We start from the raw sequence: 20864 nt of genomic DNA, 5'->3' as shown, positions 1-20864 counted from the left end.
TACCACTGAAGTTTTAGATGTCGAACATATAGCTTTTTTAACACTATGGCTGTCCAAATATGTGTTCTGTTCTCGCTCTCTTCAAGTTGCCAAGAGATTTATCACCATAGCCAATCAGCTTCATGCAGGCACGAAACTATGCTTGAGCGAAATGATTCTGGCGAACCTTTATGAATCTCTGAGTGAGAGCGTACATTTTCTGAAAAACACCAAAACCCAAGGGAAAATCAACTTATCAGGACCTTTCTGGCTCTTGCAATTATGGCTCAATGCCACCTTTGAAGCTAATCTTCCTGTAGCACCAGAAATAGATGAAGAAGAAGTAAACAATAGGACTGTCGAATGGCCAAGATTAGTGCTACTAACGCCAACTGATGAAGGAATCAGCCTTCGACAAGCTTTTAAAAGCTATGTTATGATGTTTGCTAAAAGTCATCAATTTACTTCGACCATGGCACCTTTTGCTGATAGAAAAATCGGACCTAAGTGGTTTACCCAACAACTGCCCTTGGAGATGCAAAAGGACGAAAACACATTTCTGAATGTTTGAGAATCGTTCTTGACCCCTAGGCTCCTTTTTTCTTATCGTAACACCACTAAAAACCAAATTGCTTTGATAGTTTATCAACCCAACCTTGTTTCTAGACAGTTTGGTCTAATCCAAATCAAACCTCAACCTATATTCCCCAAAAAGGGGTCCATCATCTTTTATAACTCCCTTCATACTGAAGATGAAGGCAAAGAGCTGTCGAAGAAACTAGCTGATGATTCTCTCGACATTCGACCAGTTATTTTTCGACCATCATTCTTATGCACTCCTGAGTTTGATGAATGGTGGAAGGATTATTATTCCAACAAATTTTTCGACGTAGCTGCTTTTGCTACACATTTGACAAATGCTTTCGCTTTTGTGCAGGATCGGACCAAAAAAGGTATTCAACGACATATTAAGGAAATACAGAAATTTCAAAAATATTTTGAAACTGCGTATAGACCTGATGATCTTAGTCGAACCATATGCGAAGCAGCGGCTGAATTAAAACGCAAATTGACAGAGAAGTTTAAAAAACTGTCATTGCCTTCCAATCTTTCACCAGAGGCGCGCTATGACCTGGCTTTCAATTGTCATCCACCAAAGTTTCCTCCTTTGCCAACTGCTGACTTTGGGGTGGCGTTTGGTTTTCCTCTTCCAGACTGGTTCCTTTGTGGGGATTTTATGAAAATTCTTCGTCAAAAGTATCAAAAACCTGCTGAGCGTGTGGTTCCGACTAAGTATCATCTGGGTGAATATCCAGGACACCTTCATATTGGAATAGAACACGTTCGCGTGGAAGATCCCATTCTTGAAGGTGTTCACAGAAAAACATGATTTTTCCTTCTGTTATTCTAACTGTCTTATCATGTCTCTCTTATATTTGTTTCTGAATTTTCTTTCTTTCCTTAGCCGTGAAGATCCCTGCTAAGAAAGCTGCTGTCGAAGCGTCGCCCAGTACTGCTAAGAAGCCTTCGACAAAAGTACAAAACTTTTCTCTTCTTATTATTTTCCTTCCATTATTCAAAACTAACTGGCTTTGGCCTGTATGACTAGGTAAGTCGAAAACCCTCAACAATCCAAAAGAAGAAGAGTGAAGAGGAGAGAAAAAAGGATAAAGTCCCTAGTGAAGAGTCTGGTGATGAATCTCCAGAGTTAATCCCTCCCCCTCAGAAGAAAAAGAAACTCACGAAGGTCTCTTCCCAAAGGTCCATCGTTAACCCAATCAGGAAGGATTCTGCCAGTACTTCTCCTGCCAAGCCTCAGTCGAAAGATACGGGGAGTGGGAAATCCGGTTTTAATACTGAAATTCCTGAGGTAATTTTTTATTTCGACAGCATATGTTTACCTTTCCTACATCTTTTCTTCTAAATCTTAGAATTTATTTTTAGGAACAAGTGGCTGTCGAAGGAACGCCTGAGAAAATTCTGGAGGAAACAGCGCCAGAGGAAGATATCCCCACAAGTGACCATGACATGCAAACCGTAGAAGAATTCGACACTACAGTGGGTGAAGCTTCTGAAGATGAATCTCCTCCTCATCCAGGATTACATGTTGCACCTCAGGGTGATGATATTGAAATGGAGGTTGTAGTCGAAGATGATCCTGACGATGGAGCTGCCAGAGATGGGGGCAACCAGTCGAAACGAACAGAGGTTGAGCATATTTCGACGCGAAACACTCCACCTGCTTCTGACCGGGCCCAAAGGAGTGGCAAATCAACTGGTTCGACCAGTTTCTCTCGCGAGGAGCTTGAAAATCTCAAAGTGCAAAGACCTTTGGAGTATCTGAAAGCCATGCTTAGCACCCGTTTTAATTTTCAGGATTCTTCGCAGAGTAGTTCGACCACTTATGGGGTAACTTCTGAAGCACCATCACTTGGCAACCTCCTGACCAAAATCAAGACGAAAATCCTTGATGTCGATTTGTTTAAAGTCTTGGAAGAGAATTCCCTTGCTCAAATTGGTCTTAAGAAAATTTTGAAGCAAGTGAATGTCCTGGAAGCTTCTGCTGAGAGTGGAAGTTTTGTGATGGAGCTGATGACTCTTATTGACTTGGCCACTGCAGATCTCCATCGTCAAAGGGATCTTACCACTCAAATCTCTTCCAAGTCTGAAACTCAAACTGCTGAATGGGATGCCGTTTCGACTTCGACTGACAAAGTTTCAAAATTGCAAAAGCTCTCTGAAACGTATGTCGAAGAAGTTGCTGCTTGCCATGACAATATTCAAAAATGGAAAACACAGATAGCAGCACTTCAAGAAAAGATCTCTCAAGAGGAGAAACGTAAGGCATCCATTCAGCAACCCAAGCAGAGCGAGATTGACGAAGAATTGAGGGTGGGTATTCGACATGCAGAGAAAGCCCATCAACTTAGTCAGGAGATTGAGACTCTCTCTACTCACAAAAGTCTTTGTGATCATCGACTCCAACTCCAGAGGCAGAAGTTTGCCACTTTGAGGGATACTTTTGCCAATTTTAATTTTTAGTCGAATTTATTTAGCAACTCTCAGCCCTTTGAGGCTTTCTTTGTAATAACTTTTGAATGCCATTTTTATTTGGCCCATCTTATCACAATTATGTTTTGCACTTATTCTGTTACTACTTTTACTTCCTGCAATATAGGCTTATATTTTTTCAAATACTTGCCATTTATTCTTAGGATTCTCTTATCCTTCTCTATTTCTTCTATTTCGTACGCGCCGTTTGAAAATGTTCTCAAAACCTGGAAAGGTCCCTCCCATTTAGGAGACCATTTTCCCATTAATTTATCCTTTCGATCCATAGGAAGGATTACTTTCCACACAAGATCACCTATTAAGAAGGTCTTGAATCTTACTTTCTTGTTGTAAAATCTTTCGACTCTCTTCTTTTGTCTTCTTATTAGGTCTAGCGCGCGCAACCTTTCTTCGTCTAAATCAACTAGTTCGTCCATCATCATACTCCAATATGTATCTGATGGGATTTCATGATGCCTTTGCACTCTAACTGACTGCAGATATATTTCGACTGGCAAAACTGCATCATGTCCGTAAGTCAACTTGAATGGAGTCGAATTCGTTGCCTCTTTGGGGGACGTTCGACAACCCCACAAGGCTTGATCCAAAGTCTTATGCCAATTTCTAGGTTTTTTCCCCACATGCTTCTTAATCAAGTTTATCACTACCTTGTTGGCTGCTTCAACTTGCCCATTTGCTTGAGCGTAGTAAGGTGTCGAAGTAAGGAGCTTAAAACCTGTTTCTTGTGCAAATTTCTGCATGTTTTTACCGGTGAACACAGATCCTTGATCTGTTGTTATTGTCTCAGGTATCCCAAATCTGTAAATTATGTATTTTTGGATAAAGTCTATGACTGCTTCTTGATCCACATTCGCAAATGGTATAGCTTCGGTCCATTTTGTGAAATAGTCTATCCCAACCAAAATGTACCTTTGCCCTTTTGAGGAAGCTGGTCGAATCTCCCCGATCAAATCCAACGCCCATCCTCTGAATGGCCAAGGTTTTATAATTGAGTGCAACTCACTTGCAGGGACGTGGGGTATGCCTGCATGTACTTGACATTCCTGACAACCTTTTGCGAATTCGACACAATCTTTCAGCATTGTTGGCCAATACATTCCTTGTCGAAATAAAAGCCACTTCATTTTGTGACCTGCTTGGTGTGCGCCACACGCTCCACTGTGTATATTCGACAAGGCTATGTAGGCTTCATCTTCACTCAGGCATTTCAGCAAAACCCCTTCTGCAGTCTTTTTGAACAATTCATTTCCCAAAAGTACGTAACTCAAAGCTCTGTATTTTATCTTTCTTTCCGCTTTCTGATTTGGGTCTTGTAGATAATCCTTGACAGGCTTTCTCCAGTCTGTTATTCCTGAATCATCTATGTTGAATATCTCGAAGTTTTCTTCGTCACCGTATCCTAATCTTATTGACTCTAGATCTGATGGGGACAACTTGGTGGATACGACTCTTCTTCTGACTTCAATGGCTTCTTCTAACTTTTCCTTCGACACTTTGTATCCGGACGCTAGTTGAGCAAGATCATTCGCTTCTTGATTCTCCAACCTAGGAATGTGCCTGAAGACGACATTGTCGAACGCCTTGAGAAGTCTATTGGCTATTACAAAGTACATGATCAAATTTTCTTTCACGCACTTATACTCTTTCGTCAACTGCTTTATTACCAGTTCGGAATCACCCATTATTTCGACTTTCGTTGCCCCCAATTTCAACAAGATTTCAAGTCCAGCGATCAAAGCTTCGTATTCTGCTTCATTGTTTGAACACAGACTTTCAACTTTGTACTTGAATTTTATTGGAATTTTTTCAGGAGAAATAATCAACATCCCAACGCCAGTTCCATTTTTATGACTGGAACCGTCGAAGTACAGTTTCCAAGGTTCTAGTTCGACGTATTCCACATCTTCGTTTATAGAGTGGTCCGCTATGAAATCAGCGACCACTTGTCCTTTCACCGCTTTCAAAGGCAGATATTTCAAGGAGTATTCTGTTAGAGCTAAAGCCCACTTTCCAATTCGACTATGTAAAATAGACTTAGATAACATATACTTTATTACGTCGAAATGGGAAGAAATATATACATCGACAGGTTTTATATAATGCTTTAATTTGATACAAGAGAAATATACACACAGGCATAGTTTTTCTATAATGCTATATCTAGTTTCGGCATCGTTCAGGACTCTACTGAGATAATAAATGGCCCTTTCGACGCCATTCTCATCTTCTTGACACAACATACTTCCTAATGTTTTGTCTGATGCCGAAATGTACAATCTCATATTTCTTTTTCTGCAAGGAGACATCAGGATTGGGGGATTAGCCAGGTACTCCTTGATTTTGTCGAAAGCCGCTTGCTGTTCTTGCCCCCATGCAAAGTCTTCTTTCTTTAGTCGAAGTAGAGGAGAGAAAGCTTGCGTCTTCCCACTGAGGTTGGAGATGAATCTTCTGAGAAAGTTGATTTTCCCTAGCAGAGACTGCAACCCCTTTTTGGTTGATGGCGCTTTCGCTTCCATTATGGCCTTGGCTTTATTTTCGTTTATTTCGATCCCCTTCTTATGGACCACAAAGCCTAAGAAATCACCCGCCTGCACACCAAAAGCACATTTAAGTGGATTCATCTTCAAACCAAACTTCCTCATCCTTTCAAAGGATTGTCGAAGATGATCTATATGATTTTTTCCTGAAACAGACTTAATCACAATGTCGTCAATATACACTTGCATGAAAGTTTCGATAAAGTCATGAAAGATGGAATTCATGGCACGTTGGTAAGTCGCTCCAGCGTTCTTTAAACCAAAAGGCATTACTACCCATTCGTACGTTCCTATGGCTCCAGGACAGCGGAAAGCCGTTTTAGGAACATCTTCTTCAGCGATAAAAATTTGGTTATAGCCAGAGTATCCGTCTAGCATACTTAAGTACTCATGGCCGGCTGCAGAATCTATGAGCATTTCTGCCACTGGCATAGGATATTCATCCTTCGGGGTAGCCGAGTTTAAGTCTCGAAAATCAATACATACCCTTAGTTTGCCATTTTTCTTAATTACTGGAACAATATTTGCAATCCATTCGACATACCTGGTTGTGCGGATGAACTTGCATCTTAGAAGTCTTTCGACCTCTTCTTTTATTTTCGACAGGATTTCTGGTGCGAAGCGTCTCGGAGTCTGCTTTACTGGCTTCTTCCCTTCCATTATTGGCAACTGCATTTCGACCAGACTTCTGTCAAGACCAGGCATTTCGTCATAATCCCATGCGAAGCAATCTTTGAATTCTTTCAGCAACTGGACTATTTCGACCTTGAACTGGGGGTCCATTTTTGCGCTTATGTACGTTGGTCTATGTTCTGCCCCCACTCCTAAGTTTATTTCTTCTAAAGGATCCTGCGCCACCATCTTCTCGTTTGTTGACACTGGATCTTTTTCGAACCCCAGAGGTTCGTCGTCGTAAATGGCGTCAAGCTTTTGGTGTTGCCATCCGCCCATTTGGTTGGTGACATGATCTTCCGCAACGTCCTCTTGGGGACATTGTTTGTTGGAGTTCTCTTGGTTGGCTTCGACAGCCATATTTTTTACTTCAGCCTCAAGGGCCTTTTTTAGTTTGTTTTCGGCTATGTAAGCCGTAATCTTTTCGATCGCTGATTGTTCACTCGTCATCGTCAAATTCACTACCCCATCCCGTCGGCGCTATATGAGTGGTTCCCCATATGTAAGTTTCGCCAATCACTTCTTTATCCCACTGGAAACCATGCGTTGGATGTAGGTACATGGAGCAATAGGCATTGTCTGTCATCTTCAAGTCGAATTCTGCCGGGCTGCAGGGAGGTATATGAGCCAGGTTTTTGTCGAAGCTTTGGCTGTTGACAGTGTTCACCTCGGTCATGAAGTAGCTTTGGTCAGCCTCGATGTTTTCGACGATTCCATCTGGCCTCCATATGGCTATCCGCTGGTGCATTGAAGAGGGTACAACTCCCACGCCGTGAATCCATTCCCTACCAAGCAATAGGTTGTAGTTGGATTTCGAAGCGATGACTATGAACATTGTAGGCCTTGTTATGGTTCCTACAGTTAAGTTCACTTGGATGACTCCCATAGTTGTTCCTATCTTCCCTTCGTAATTCGACAGCACCATGTTGTGAGGCTTCGCGTCCGAATCGTCTTTTCCAATCTTCTTCAGCATGTAGTGGGGCATCAAATTCACTGCCGCTCCCCCGTCCACCAGTATCTTATTCACACCAACATTTTCCACCTTTCCTTTTATAAACAGAGGTTTCAAATGCGCTTTCATGGAGTCGTCTGGTCTTTCGAAGAAAGCGTTCTGCTCTTCGACGCATCCGTTATTCATCACGTAGTAGCAGACGGGCTTGTGTGCCATCGTTTCTTCTTCCATTTCGTCTCCTTCATCCTCAATTTCCATGACTCTATCATAGTCTCTAGGGAGAACAGAGACCACGTTGCAAATCACGTTGAAGGATGCGTCTGAGTCAGAGTTAAAACTGTCGGTTACTTCATCATCTTCCTGCATCTTCTCCTTCGACGCCACCGATTCGACAACTCTGCTAGGATTGATCTGGAGGGGAGTCTCTTTCCTGCTCCTTGTCTGACGATTGTTGCTAGATTCTGCTTCGTCTGGACCGTTCATGTTCTTTTTTGCCATCTCTATTTCTGCCCTCTTCTGCCTTTGGAACCTCCTCCATTGGGACCTGGACATGGGATTTTTGCCTTTGTAATTCTCTGAAGGGTACGGTCTTGGCTTGTGTTTTTCAATTTCCTTCTTTCCCTCCATCGACGCGCCTCTCTGAACCTCGAACTTTCCCCATTTCTTCTGCCCCTGGGCGTCCCTAATGGGTTGAACCCATTTGTCGTCCGTCGCTTTGTCAGATGGTTTATAGGTGTTCTGGCGTCTCTCTCCGTGCCTCCACTGGTGGTGATCACTTCTCCTTGGGTCATATCTCACTGTTCCCCAATTCTCTTTCCTCTTGGTCTTATCCACCGCTTCCAGGTTGGTTGCTGCCTTCCTGTCGAAGACTGCACTGCAGCGTGGGCACAACATCACTTCGGTTTTCATCCTTTGGCACCTCTTGATGAATTCCATTAAGTTTTCCTCCTCTCTAGGATACGCCAGCCTTTGGTACTCTTTCTGACGACGATCTTCGCCCTCTTCGACCTGGTCCTTCTGAGATATTTCTACCATATTTACCCCAACATTTCGTTCGTCGGCGATGCTTAATTCGTTCATCTTCCTGATGAGCCTCTCTTCTTCGCCTTCGACGCCTTTTGGTGTCTGGTCGAACTCTTTCTCTGGGCAGCAGCACCAAGAGATGGTCCTGGGACCATGTTTGCAACAGCATTTGTTCCAATTCCTTCTGGGGTCTTCCATTGTCCTACGCAGAATCCCACTGATCATGGGCTTCGAAGGACCGTTAGCGGCTTCCGCTTTGATTTTTGTGACTTCTTCACTGAAAGGCCCCATGGTGTTGACGCAGTTGGCGATATCACCTTTCTTCGTTTTGTTAGAATCAAGGCCTTCAGCAGCCTTGTTTTCAATCGCTGGGTCTTCAATAACCCTCTCCTTCGTATTAGGGGCATGCTCAATTGCGTCGACTGTTTCCTCATTGTTTTCTGAAGAAGCATCTCCCCAACCGCTTGGTTGGATTGTGTTGATGTCGATCTGAGAGCTTGCCGGCGCGTTGTACTTCACAAGATAATCATATTTCCCACTTGGCTGTCCCAAGCGGTCCCAATTCTCCTCTTGTCGAAACTCCACCTTCTCGACAGCATTGTCACCGTCCTTCCTGTCGAAACCTTCAGTAGTTTCTATTCTTTTCTGGCTTGCGAGATCATCAGTAATCTCGACCATGTTGACATTTGCGTCGAAACTTCCAGGGGATTCCACCATTTCCAAATTGCCATCAGGAGCAACTTCGGCCTCCACCATGTTTACGACGGATGGTTCAGCGTAGTGGGCTTCGACTGCTTGCATAGGATTCAAGTCGATCTTCATCTGTTGTTTTGGTTTGTCACCAAACTTCAGCCTTCCGTCACGGATAGCATTTTGAACGAGATCCCTGAAAAGGAAACAACGAGACGTCTTATGGCCCAGAAAATTATGGTATTTACAAAAACCTCTCTTTTTCTGTTGTTCCATAGGCGGTTCTTTAGCGCCTGGTGGTTTTATTAATTGACCATCTTTAACCAACAGATCGAAAATTTCGTCACATTTGGTGATGTCGAACGTATAAGTCCTTTTGGGGAACTTATCGTTGGTTTCGACTGGGTTTCCGTTCGACGGAGTTAGTACTTTGCACGAATAAGGTGGCCCTTGTTTTAGTTCTGCTAGGTCAATTTCTTGTTCGTCGAAGCTACTTGGTTCGTTTTCGTCGAACTCATCATCTTGGCGAACCCCTACGTAGGTTATCCTCTCTTTTTTGTTCTTATTTGCCCTGAATTTTTCGTCCCTTAACCTTTCGACCTGTCTCACTCTATCCGCTAATTGTGCCATATCCCTCAGATACTGGGTATCTAGTTTCTTCCTTATAGAATAGTCTAGTCCCCCTGCGGCCATTTCGACCAACTCATGTTCTGGCACTGGGGTGAAACCTCTAGCCTTTAGCAATCTGAACCTATTTAAATAATCATCTATTGGTTCAGAGTGTTTTCTCTTGACACTGGCTAATTCTTTCAGACTTATTTTCGTTTGTCCCATGTAGAATTGTTCATGGAACAGCCTTTCTAATTGGGTCCACGTATATACTGAGTTTGCAGGCAAAGATGTAAACCAAGTAAACGCGTTTTTTGTTAAGGAACTAGGGAAATATTTTATTTTCAAATTTTCGTTACGGGCTATCTCCCCTGCCTCGATCAGATAACGTGCCACATGTTCTATAGTGGACTCACTAGTGTCCCCTGAGAACTTTGTGAACTTAGGGACTTTCCACCTCGGTGGCAGTTCTTCTTGCAGAATGTATTCTGATAGTGGGGATGCGTAACTAGGCCTTTGTAAACCCATGTTCATCCCATTTTGTGCCATTATCGTTTCGACCATGGCTGCCAAGTTGTTTTCGACAGGCGGATTATTATACCGTATCCGTTGTTGCAATACAGCATCCGCGTCCTGGCCTCTCTGGATTACTATCCTTCTAGGCTCTTGTGGAATGGGGATTTCGACACGAGGCTGTTCGACTACATCCTCTTGGTTTCTGACGTTCGTTTGAGGATTGTCTAACGGTATCTGGTTTATCGTAGGTTCTTCCTGGACCGCTACCGCTGGGTTATGAATCACTTGTTCTCTGTGTCGAGTTTGAGGGACTCCAAAGAAATCAGCAAGGTGCGTCATCTGCGCCGCCAATAATTGGTTTGTTTGGGTGGTGTTTTGTATTAGTGGATTAAACACCGCTCCCATTTGTTGCGTCAACATTTGGACCATATCATGATTACTTTCGTCCATCTGCTGTCTAATTACTTGCGCCGAATTATTTGTTATCGGCGGCACGTAAAGTGGTTGTTGATTCAGTCTACTCATGTTTCCACCATATCCTGACCCTTGTAAGGGTGAAGACACGTTGGCCATCGAGTCTGAATATATTAACGGGGAGTTATGTAAATTTGCCATCACCGAAGTTGGCATTCCGAAGGGTTGTTCCCTACCAGGCGGAGGCATGGTGAAATTTGTTACAAAAGGCCTAGAAGCGTTTCCCACAGGAGGGGGTGTCCCAATGGGCATTTGTTGTGCCCTGAAGGACGAACTAGGCGCGTTTTGCGACATCGAAACCGCTGGTATCGACCCTGCTGACGAAGGTACCGCCTCTGACACAGGGACCGATCCTATATTGCCTTCTGTCGAAGGGACAGGGTTGGATACTGGGATGGATTCGTTTTGGTTATTTGGCTGGTTCGCCATTTTCCTTACTCTTGTTCTTTTAGGTATTTCTACTTCGGATACGGCTAATTTACCGCTTCTCAGTCTCATACAATGAAGGACAGATTTTGACTAGCGATTATCTAACTTTTCTAAATTTCTGCACTGTCCCACTGGGCGTGCCAATTTGTTCGCTGTGAATTTTGGCGAACAACCTCTGGTTTACCAAAACTTGTAGAATTGGGTTACTTGCAGGATCAACCACACAAATCCTAGGACATGTGCAGATCTAGATGGTCTTGAGGATGTCTAGAATCACTTTCATGTATTTCATTTTTGTTCTCTAAGTGTTTTACGTTGAAATATGTTGACTAAAGCGTTAAGTTGATGTAAATTTAACAAGATAAAGTAAATGGCGGAAAATAACTGATGAAATGTAAAGTGTCGAAAAGTAGAAAGTACAGAAAGATAAATGACTGGAAAACATAAAAGAGATTTGTAAAGAACTTTAAACTTTATAAAATAAACTTTGAAGGAATTGGTGTTTGTTTACACATACATTTTCCAAATATGACTCTTTTCTCTCACACGGGTACTTTGAGTGTTTTCAGGAATTTTGTATAAGTAATTTTTCACACCTTTTTTCTGATAACAACTACCCTATTTATATACAAATAACATAACTGTCACTAACGGTTAAATCCTAAAACTGTGACGAACGGCTTTCATCTTTTCGCCAGATGCTTCCACGCGTCTTCTATCAAACGTTACAACTTTTTAAATTCAAATTTACACTTTAAGTCGAAACGACGTCTTCCTTTAGGATTTTTTTGTCGAATTATCAAGATACTACAATGTCTTCCATGTCTTGTCAAAGTACTTTTCTAGCTGCACATATCATGTCGAAATATCAAAGCTTCCATTTTTGTCGAAGTGTCGAGCCACACTTATCAACCGAATCGTTTTATCCCATGTCATCATTTGTCGAAACAGTCATTTTGTACACCAAATCTCATGGCGTCGAAAACGCACGTATACAGTGGGGTACATTTTTTCAAATGGGGATTCAAAATACTGGAATAATTAAATCGGGCCCAAACAACAAATAATGCAATGTATGAGTGTAAGTGCAAGAGAACTGTCTCATTGTAAGAAGGCCCAAGAGTAAGCCATGTGAAGAAAGTAAATAACACAACAAATTATGTTTACAAAACACTTTAAAAATTAAATAAAAAAAAAGATAAAATCGGGATTTGCACGGATGGAAATTAAGGGACACATAAAACCTAAATAATGTGCTCAAAGCCGGTTTGCACATATTGACAACAATTGAAATATCATATGCGATTAATCGAAACGCGGCGAAATACTATCAATATATCGATAAAAATAATCATGGATAAATAACAAGAAAATTGTCAAATCCATAAATTAAAAATCGATGTTTAACATTAAAATCAACAAGTGTTTAAAAAAAGGAGAAAAAGTAAAAATAAAAAAAATAAATAAAAGATTTAAAATAATAAAAAAATGGTAATAATAATAAAAACTAGTAAAAAATAGAAAGTATGTTAAAAATGAGAAATGCTAAAAGCCAGGAATTGAACCCAAAACCTAGGGTTTAACAAACAATGTTTCGGCCACTAGACTAGAACTATTTTGATATTCAAATATTGCCTGCATTACTATAAATATTAAACAGGCACTCAACATAATTAAATAACAAACATAAGAGTAGCAGTAACAGTAACAGTAGCAGTATCAAATAAAATGAAGATTTAACGCAAAAGAAAAATCAAATGATGCAAATGGAAACAACACACAAAAAAAAGAGAATTCGAGCATGTGAGTTACCGAAATACCAAGGTTGCTACCGCTTTGCGTTGTTGTTGCTACCGCTTTGCGTTGTTGTTGCTACCGCTTTGCGTTGTTGTTGCTACCGGTAACGAAACTCTGTAACGGAACTGAGTCGAATGCTGATGTTGTTGCCGGAAGAACGTCGAATTGTGATATGACGGTTCCGGTTGCAGCCTTTCAGGTTGTAACAAGGGTGGCGGAGGAGAGCTTAAGGGATTTGTGGTTTTTACAGCTGAAGCGTGGAGTATGGAGGGTTGTTTTTGCCGTTTCGCCGTCAAAGGATTCTTAGGAGTTTTTCTTCTTGAACAGTAGCCGCCCCTTTTATAATCCCACTGCTAGGGTTCGGAATTAGTCACTGGGATCAAATGAGTATTGGAACTGGAAGTGCTTTCTTGTGCTGCTCTGTTGTCTACCCCATTTTGGCGCTTGCTCTGAAAAAGGTAGCTTGTACCTTGTACCTTCTCCTTGGAAATATTTTTGATTCCCTTTTGTTGCTTGTGAATTTTTACCGCCAGTAAAAAGCTATTCACTGCTGCGAATTCACTTGAATATGATATGTATTGTTTGATGCTTGCAGGGAGGAGGTGTGAATTGAGATGCTGATGACGACAAATCGTGCTGACCAGATGGAAATGAAAGGTGTTGAGCACTCCTAGGACAATCTTCAGATGAATTTTGCTGGAACTGATTCTGCATCTCAGACATATGGAACTGTTCAGGAACATGAGAATTGAGCACTTCTTTATGGTGTTCAATTCTAGGCTCCATCTTCACTTGGTTTTCTAGATTGGAAGACAACTGAGACCGATTGAATCCATCGTCATTGACCAAATGCTGAGGCTGATGACTATGTAGTTTCAACTGAAATTATTGTTGTGATTATGAATATTGTTCTAGCTATTGCAATTGCTGAAAATCACCTTAGAAGCAAGGTAGCAGGAGCTTTGGGAAGATTTTTGAGCATGTCTATTGAAGTACTAGATGTTGCAGGCACTGATTTGCGTTCAGCTGGTCTTCAAGAGCTCTAAAGTACGCTGATAGTAATGGAGAAGTTTAGTTGGTGAAAATTAACATAAGCAAAAACCATGGAGAGATTGAAACTGCCCATTTGTTTTGTTAAAAACTCTTGTTACAGGCTCCACCACTAGTTGATGTGAATGCAGCAAATAATTCCATGCCTATTGAATCACTGCCCACCAACATGCCTTACTCCCCAGTTAGACTTGCAGGTGATCCTTGCAGCTAGTCAAAACACAAAGTCCTGCATCAAACCAGGGCATCAAGGCCATCCAACCTACAACTTTCACAACGACAGTGTGCCAATAAGACCATTCACGAGCAGCATGACAGTTCATGGCAGACTACACTCGTAGGCCTGTTGCAATGCGATAGACCGCAGGTCAGATCTAACAAGAACCATTGCTAAGGCATACCATAAGCCAAATGGAGCAAGCCTTCCAGTAAACACAATACAACATGAAGCTAGTTGAACCATAATCCAAGTCAAGTTGCATAGTCACTTCACAAACCATCTTAAATCAGCAGTTCATCATCCAACTTGGAATTTTCACCGCCCTTCCAATGATCATAGAGAATTCCCTTAAGCATGGGTTCCTACAAGCTATCTGGGACTTCCTGACAATGCATCTCCAGCTTTCATCAATTTTCTACACCTTCCCCATGGGCACTCGCAGTCATCTTTTGGCCGGACTATTCTACACGGTGGAGCAAAGTATCGAGCCACTGGCCGTGGTTTTGTTGTGGAGCATAAGTGTTTTGCTGAAATTTATAGACTCTTTTCCTGTAGCCATTTCGTGAAAGCAATTGAGTTAGGGCTGATACTTGTAATTTATGCAACACACATTCCTGTAGCATCTGGCACATTTGTTTATATAGCCTTGACCATTACTAGGTGGTTCTTAGTCGCAACGTGGGTGCTGGAACCGTTTATGGTCAATACTTCTGGCTTTGATTGGTTAAAAAAGAATTTGTTTAGGACTTTGATGACTTTATGAACTGGATCTGGTACCATGAAAGTGTGTTTGCTAAAGCTGAACAGAGCTGGGAAAGGTGGTGGTATGAAGAGCATGATCATTTAAAGGTTACCGGAATTTGGGGAAAGTTTTCGGAAATAATCTCAGACTTCTGGTTCTTCTTTTTCCAGTATAGAATTGTCTACCAGCTTGGCATTTCTGCTGGAAATCATAGTCTTTCTATTTACGTGCTATCATGGATCTACGTTGTTGTCGTATCAGGGATTTATGTTGTGGTAGTGTATGTGCGGAACAAATATTCGGCGAAAGAGCATATCCCTTACTTGCTTGTCCAGTTCCTTGCCATAACCCTTGCAATGAAACATTTGCTACTTGACCTCTTTCATCAAACACAACCCACAACCAAACAGTCTTATCCCATGATGATGAAGCCAAAACAGCGTTTGTAGGAGAAAATACTAGCCCGTGAACAGGAGCTTTGTGACCACTAAGCACGTCTAACAAACGGCCAGTTCTCATCGACCAAACAAAAATCTCAAATGAATCTGAAGTGCCTGCACATATCACTTCACCACTTTGATCTGCTGCCAGAGAAACAAACTGTCTTGAAGAAGGAGTGGTAAATGTCCTTCACTTTATTATCACCTGCTCCGGTAGCAAGGAGTTGAGAGTCCCGCCAACAGAACCACTGGCATAAGTATGACAAAAAGAGTAAAGGCCATCAAAGACAGGACAGTATTCACCAACATTAAACCTCTTCAACTGTCTGAGCTAATCCTGCTGTGTTTCAGGGGTGGTACCCCTCAAAAAAGTGACATAGTCGTCGGCATGGAACTTGCATAGATCCCTGTATTTAGCGGCGGTGGGTTTGATTTTTCCTGTTTTGGGCATAAGCAAAGATTTATTTTACCCCATGTCGGCATTGGTAACATCAAAACTTAATTTCTTTTCTTCAAATACAGAGTTTCCAATGGTAACATCAGAACTTGATTTCTTTTCTTCAAATACATGGTTTCCAATGGTATTAGATAACCCAGCAGAACTGTTGGAAAGGATTGAACCCAGTGACATGCTCGAATGTTCCTTTCGCAAGGCTATCAATGGATAATCTCAATTTTGTTATCTGTTACGCCTGTTGATCATAAGCAGGGGTTACAACAACATTCTTAAGGCAGCAGCAGTGGTTAGCAGTAGACTCATCATTTCTTTGAGCATGGGAAGATTGAGGCCTGTGTGCAGCAGCGGAACCACCCTTTGTTGAGGGTTGAGAGTGTGCAGGTCTTTTACTCGCTTCTCTTAATCCTTTGCATACTTCTCTCCTCTCAGAAGGATTCTAATTGTCCTGTCCAGAATTGACGGAATCGCAGTATCGTTTCATCTATTGTATGAACTCCAAGTTATCCAACGGTCCCCCTTTCACTAGCTTACTAAACTCAATATGCTTAATGATTTTGAGTTTGTTGAAAACATCTTGAAGAACCTTATGGTTCTGAATCATCTCATACTCACTCTTGGCATCAAAATTGACCTTACGCATCGGAATAATTCCAGGATGAGCGGCATCAAGAAGCTGACAGTGAACGGCACCGGAACAGGCCTTTTCGACTTTGGAGAGATTGAGTTGAAGAAGTGAATTGATCAAAGAGAGAATCTTAGATCTACCGACGAAGTACGCAGCATCCATCATTCCGACATTGGTAGCCATTTTCTTCTTTTTTTCATTCTGCTTTTTCTCTCAGTTTCTTGTGTGCGTCAAAAGAAATTAATATGAGTTGTGTCAGTTTTGCTTGTTACTGCAGGTGATATATTATCATTGAATTGATGACTATCAGTATCCTGTTCTTGGCTCATATCAGGAACTTGAAATGTATCTTTGTTTGACAGATTCTGCTTTGTATTTCTTCTTCATAGTTGGTATGATAACTTGGTGTGAACAAAGCCACCACATGAGTTGCAAAATTGAGATTAGAGGTGTATTTTCCACCACCCATGAGAACTTCAAGCTTGAGCCTCTTTAAAGAAAGTTCCAATAAATATTGCCAATCTTCTTTCAATGATTGCATTGTGTTTTTTTTGAAATAAATGGAGCATCCATTAAAGACAGACCACTTATCCTTTGGGCAGTATTTTTTCTTGTAATGATTGACAGTACTGACATCTTCTGACCTATTAATATTGCCTAAGAGCTATTTGATGTCTCAGAGATTGAGATCCAAGTAGTAAGAGTCCGAGAACTCGTCAATTTCTTCTTATAGCTTCTTCTTGGTCTCTTCAGATAGGAAGAGGAAGTGTTTCAGTTGTAAGCGGATGAGTTTCTTTTGTGCATAGCAATCTAGTACCCAGGTATAATGAATGATATCACCACGACGTTTTGCTGCCTCAAATTTAAACCCCTTGCTGTCTGCTGCAACACAATGGGTGACCGAGTTATTCAAATTCATTGAGAAAGTGCCGCCATTCTCGGCAACTAATTTGTGGAAGGACTCGAGAGAATGGGATGGAGGGACATTGGCAAAATAGAACATCATATTTGAAAACATTAAGGAACCTCCCTTAATACTGGAAACATCTGTTTGACTTAAATGAGAAGGAACAATTAACACATTTTTCTTTTCTCCCTTTATAGAGGATTTCATGTGTTTTTGTTTACTGCCCATCTTGTTCCCGTATTCTGTATCCCTCTGTGTGGTACCATTGCTAGATTGCACCAATTCTATACATGATTGTACATCAAGGCACTCATGCCAAGCCTTGAGAACAAAGTTAAATACCAAAGTATCTGGTTTCAACACAATCTCCTGTTGCATTTTTTTAAACCGATGCAGGTGATGCCATTTGCATTCAAAATATGATTTGAAGAATAACACAACTGAACAATAACTTGATTCAATAATTGAACCTCAAGGTAACCATAGAGTCTTAAAATCATGAAATGTTTCCAATGCTGCTTTTGATTGATGATTCCTCCAAGCAAATTTAAGTCTTCCCAGTAGAATTTCTTGGGCGGAACGTTCCCATGATAATCTCTCACAGTGGTCAGAGCTCAAAGTTGAAAACTTTCTGCGAAGAGATATTCCATTGGTGGAACCATACATGCCTTTGAAGAATGGTTTGCAAAGGTGAGGGCTTTCTGAGAAAGGGGTTTGTAATAGAATGTATTTGGAGAAAAGAAACACCATGCCACCATGCCTGTGATGCTTGAGGTTTTCGGAGATTGGAAGTTATTATTTTATTATTTTTTTGGGACCAAAATCAGGGTATGACAGAAGGTATCCAGGAATTGATGAATGAAGGTTGTTTACAGTTTGATTGAGTAGTGAAAGACCGTGAAGAGGTATCGACTGTTACCATTTACTTTACACCGTCAGAAGGTCCTGTACGTGCTCCAACAACTATTAGTGCGCTTGTGACTATTGGTACTCCTGTGACCGTAGCTGCGCCCGTGACCATATCTGCTCCGGTGACTGTTGGTGTTCCCAGAATTATTAATACTCCAATAGCTATCAGTACTCCTACCACCATTGCTGCTTCTAGTGGAAGACTTTTTGAGAATAGTAGAGCAATTCTGTGGCAATATGACAATGCTTTTTGCAGAAATAAAAGACCAAAGAATCAGACCAGATTAGTAAATCATACTCCAGTGACGATTGGTTCGTCAAATAAGACTCCAGTAACAGTTGGTTCGGCTGTGGGTAATGTGGGAGGACCCGGAGGATTTACGAGAAGTGGTCGTTTGTTTGCACCACAGGTTCCGAAGGATAACAATGTTGAGGCTCTTGCTAGAACAAAAGGAAAACAAGTTGTAGTTAAAGAAGAACTAGTGCGAAAGGAAGTGCCTGAGAGTTCTTTTGAGGAGGACGTGGAGGAATTTATGAGAATTATCAAGAAGAGTGATTACAAGATTGTGGATTAGTTGAACCAGACACTGTCAAAAATCTTTATTCTCTCTCTGTTGATGTGTTCTGAGGCGCATCGTAACGCCCTATTGAAAATGTTGAATATGGCTTATGTGCCTCAAGAGATTTCTGTTAACCAACTTGAAGGTGTTATTGCAAATGTTAACACGAGACATGGTTTGGGATTCACGGATCTAGACTTGACACCTGAGGGTCGGAATCACAATAGAGCTCTGCATATCACGATAGAATGCAAAGGTGCCGTTTTGTCGCATGTTTTGGTTGATACCGGTTCTTCTTTGAATGTGCTGCCCAAAAAGGCTCTGAGTAAGCTTGATGTCGAAGGGGTTATTCTCACACCAAGTGATCTTGTTGTCCGTGCTTTTGATGGATCCAAGCGATCAGTTTTTGGTGAAGTCATGTTGCCTGTGAAGATCGGCCCGGAAGTGTTTAATATTGTCTTCTATGTAATGAATATTCAACCAGCATATAGTTGTCTGTTGGGGCGTCCCTGGATACATGGAGCCGGAGCAGTTTCTTCGACTCTCCACCAAAAGCTAAAATATGTGTGGGATGGTCAAGTTGTGACCGTATGTGGCGAAGAGGACATCTTTGTGAGCCATTTATCCTCCTTCAAATATGTGGAGATGGATGGCGAAATTCATGAAACTCTATGTCAAGCTTTTGAGACTGTCAGTATTGAGAAGGTGGCTTTTGTTGAACAGAAGAAATCAGGTACCTCGATTGCGTCCTATAAACAAGCTCTGGAGGTCATTCATTCAGGTAACGCGGAAGGTTGGGGCAAGGTGATTGATGTGCCCGTAAAAGAAGACATGTTTGGCATTGGTTATCAGCCTGTTCAATCATCAGAGCAGGGTGTCTAGCATCAGAAAAGGCCGTGTACCTTCACTAGTGCTGGATTGATGAATCATGGGGATGTCTTTGCAATAGACAATGAAGATGGTGACAGTGATTGTGATATGGATAGTTGGGTGCGCCCGTGTGCTCTAGGGGAGAAGATCAACAACTGGACTGTTGAAGAAATAGTCCAAGTTACTCTTCAGACAGAGTAATTTTCTTTTGTTTTTTCATTTTGCATGAAAATCCTACGCTCTGCCCAAGGCGTAGTGGTTCATTGTAGGGTCACATCATGTTTTGAATTTTCAATGATTATCATCAATAAAGGACGTTTTGCAATCAAATTTGTGTTCACTATCTTTTTGTTTTTTTACTTTCATTTTCAAAACAATAAAAATGGCAATGTTTTTTTGTGACTTCCTTGAACTCCTTTCTAAAATAAAGCATGAAACATCGTTCGTGCAGAATTGATCTTGTGGATTCCATTAAGAACAGTTCTGTTATGGCTCAGTATGACTTCGATAATCCCATTTACCAAGTCGAAGAGGAGAGTGAAGAAGATTGTGAACTCTCCCAAAGAATTGGCCAGACTATTGAAACAGGAGGAAAGGGTCATTCAACCTCATCAGGAAGAGTTGGAAGTCATTAACCTTGGTACTGAGGTCGCAAAGAAAGAGATCAAGATAAGGGCTGCTTTAGAGGGAAAGGTCAAGAGAGGGCTGATTGAAATGCTGCAAGAATATGTGGATGTATTCGCATGGTCGTATCAAGATATGCCTGGTTTGGATACAGATATTGTGGTGCACAAGCTACCTCTCAAAGAAGATTGTCCTTCGGTAAAGCAGAAGCTTCGCAGAACTAGTCCTGATATGGCTGTCAAGATCAAAGAGGAGGTTCAGAAACAATTGGATGCGGGTTTTCTAGCAGTTACCAATTATCCCCCTTGGGTGGCCAACATCGTACCCGTGCCGAAGAAGGATGGTAAAGTCAGGATGTGTGTCGATTACCGAGATTTAAACAGAGCCAGTCCGAAAGATGACTTCCCATTACCTCACATTGATGTATTGGTCGATAACACTGCTCAGTCCTCGGTTTTCTCTTTCATGGATGGATTTTCTGGCTATAATCATATCAAGATGGCGCCAGAAGACATGGAGAAGACGGCATTTATTACACCTTGGGGCATGTTCTGTTATAAGGTAATGTCATTTGGGTTGAAGAACGCCGGTGCTACCTACCAAAGAGCTATGACGACTCTCTTTCATGACATGATGCACAAAAAAATTGAAGTGTACGTGGATGATATGATTGCGAAGTCTCAGACAGAAGATGAACACTTGGTAAACTT

General features: G+C 41.6%; 1 pseudogene; it reads right to left on the bottom strand.

Moving 5' to 3' along the window:
* Positions 1-14861: 14861 nt before the first annotated feature.
* Positions 14862-16545, bottom strand: LOC127078359 (microtubule-associated protein RP/EB family member 1C-like; annotated as a pseudogene).
* Positions 16546-20864: the final 4319 nt, after the last annotated feature.

The sequence above is a fragment of the Lathyrus oleraceus genome, chromosome 5 (assembly GCF_024323335.1).
Source record: "Lathyrus oleraceus cultivar Zhongwan6 chromosome 5, CAAS_Psat_ZW6_1.0, whole genome shotgun sequence".
Classification (NCBI taxonomy): Eukaryota; Viridiplantae; Streptophyta; class Magnoliopsida; order Fabales; family Fabaceae; genus Lathyrus; species Lathyrus oleraceus.
Note: the sequence above shows the minus strand (reverse complement) of the source record. Positions and strands in the feature narration are given on the sequence as shown.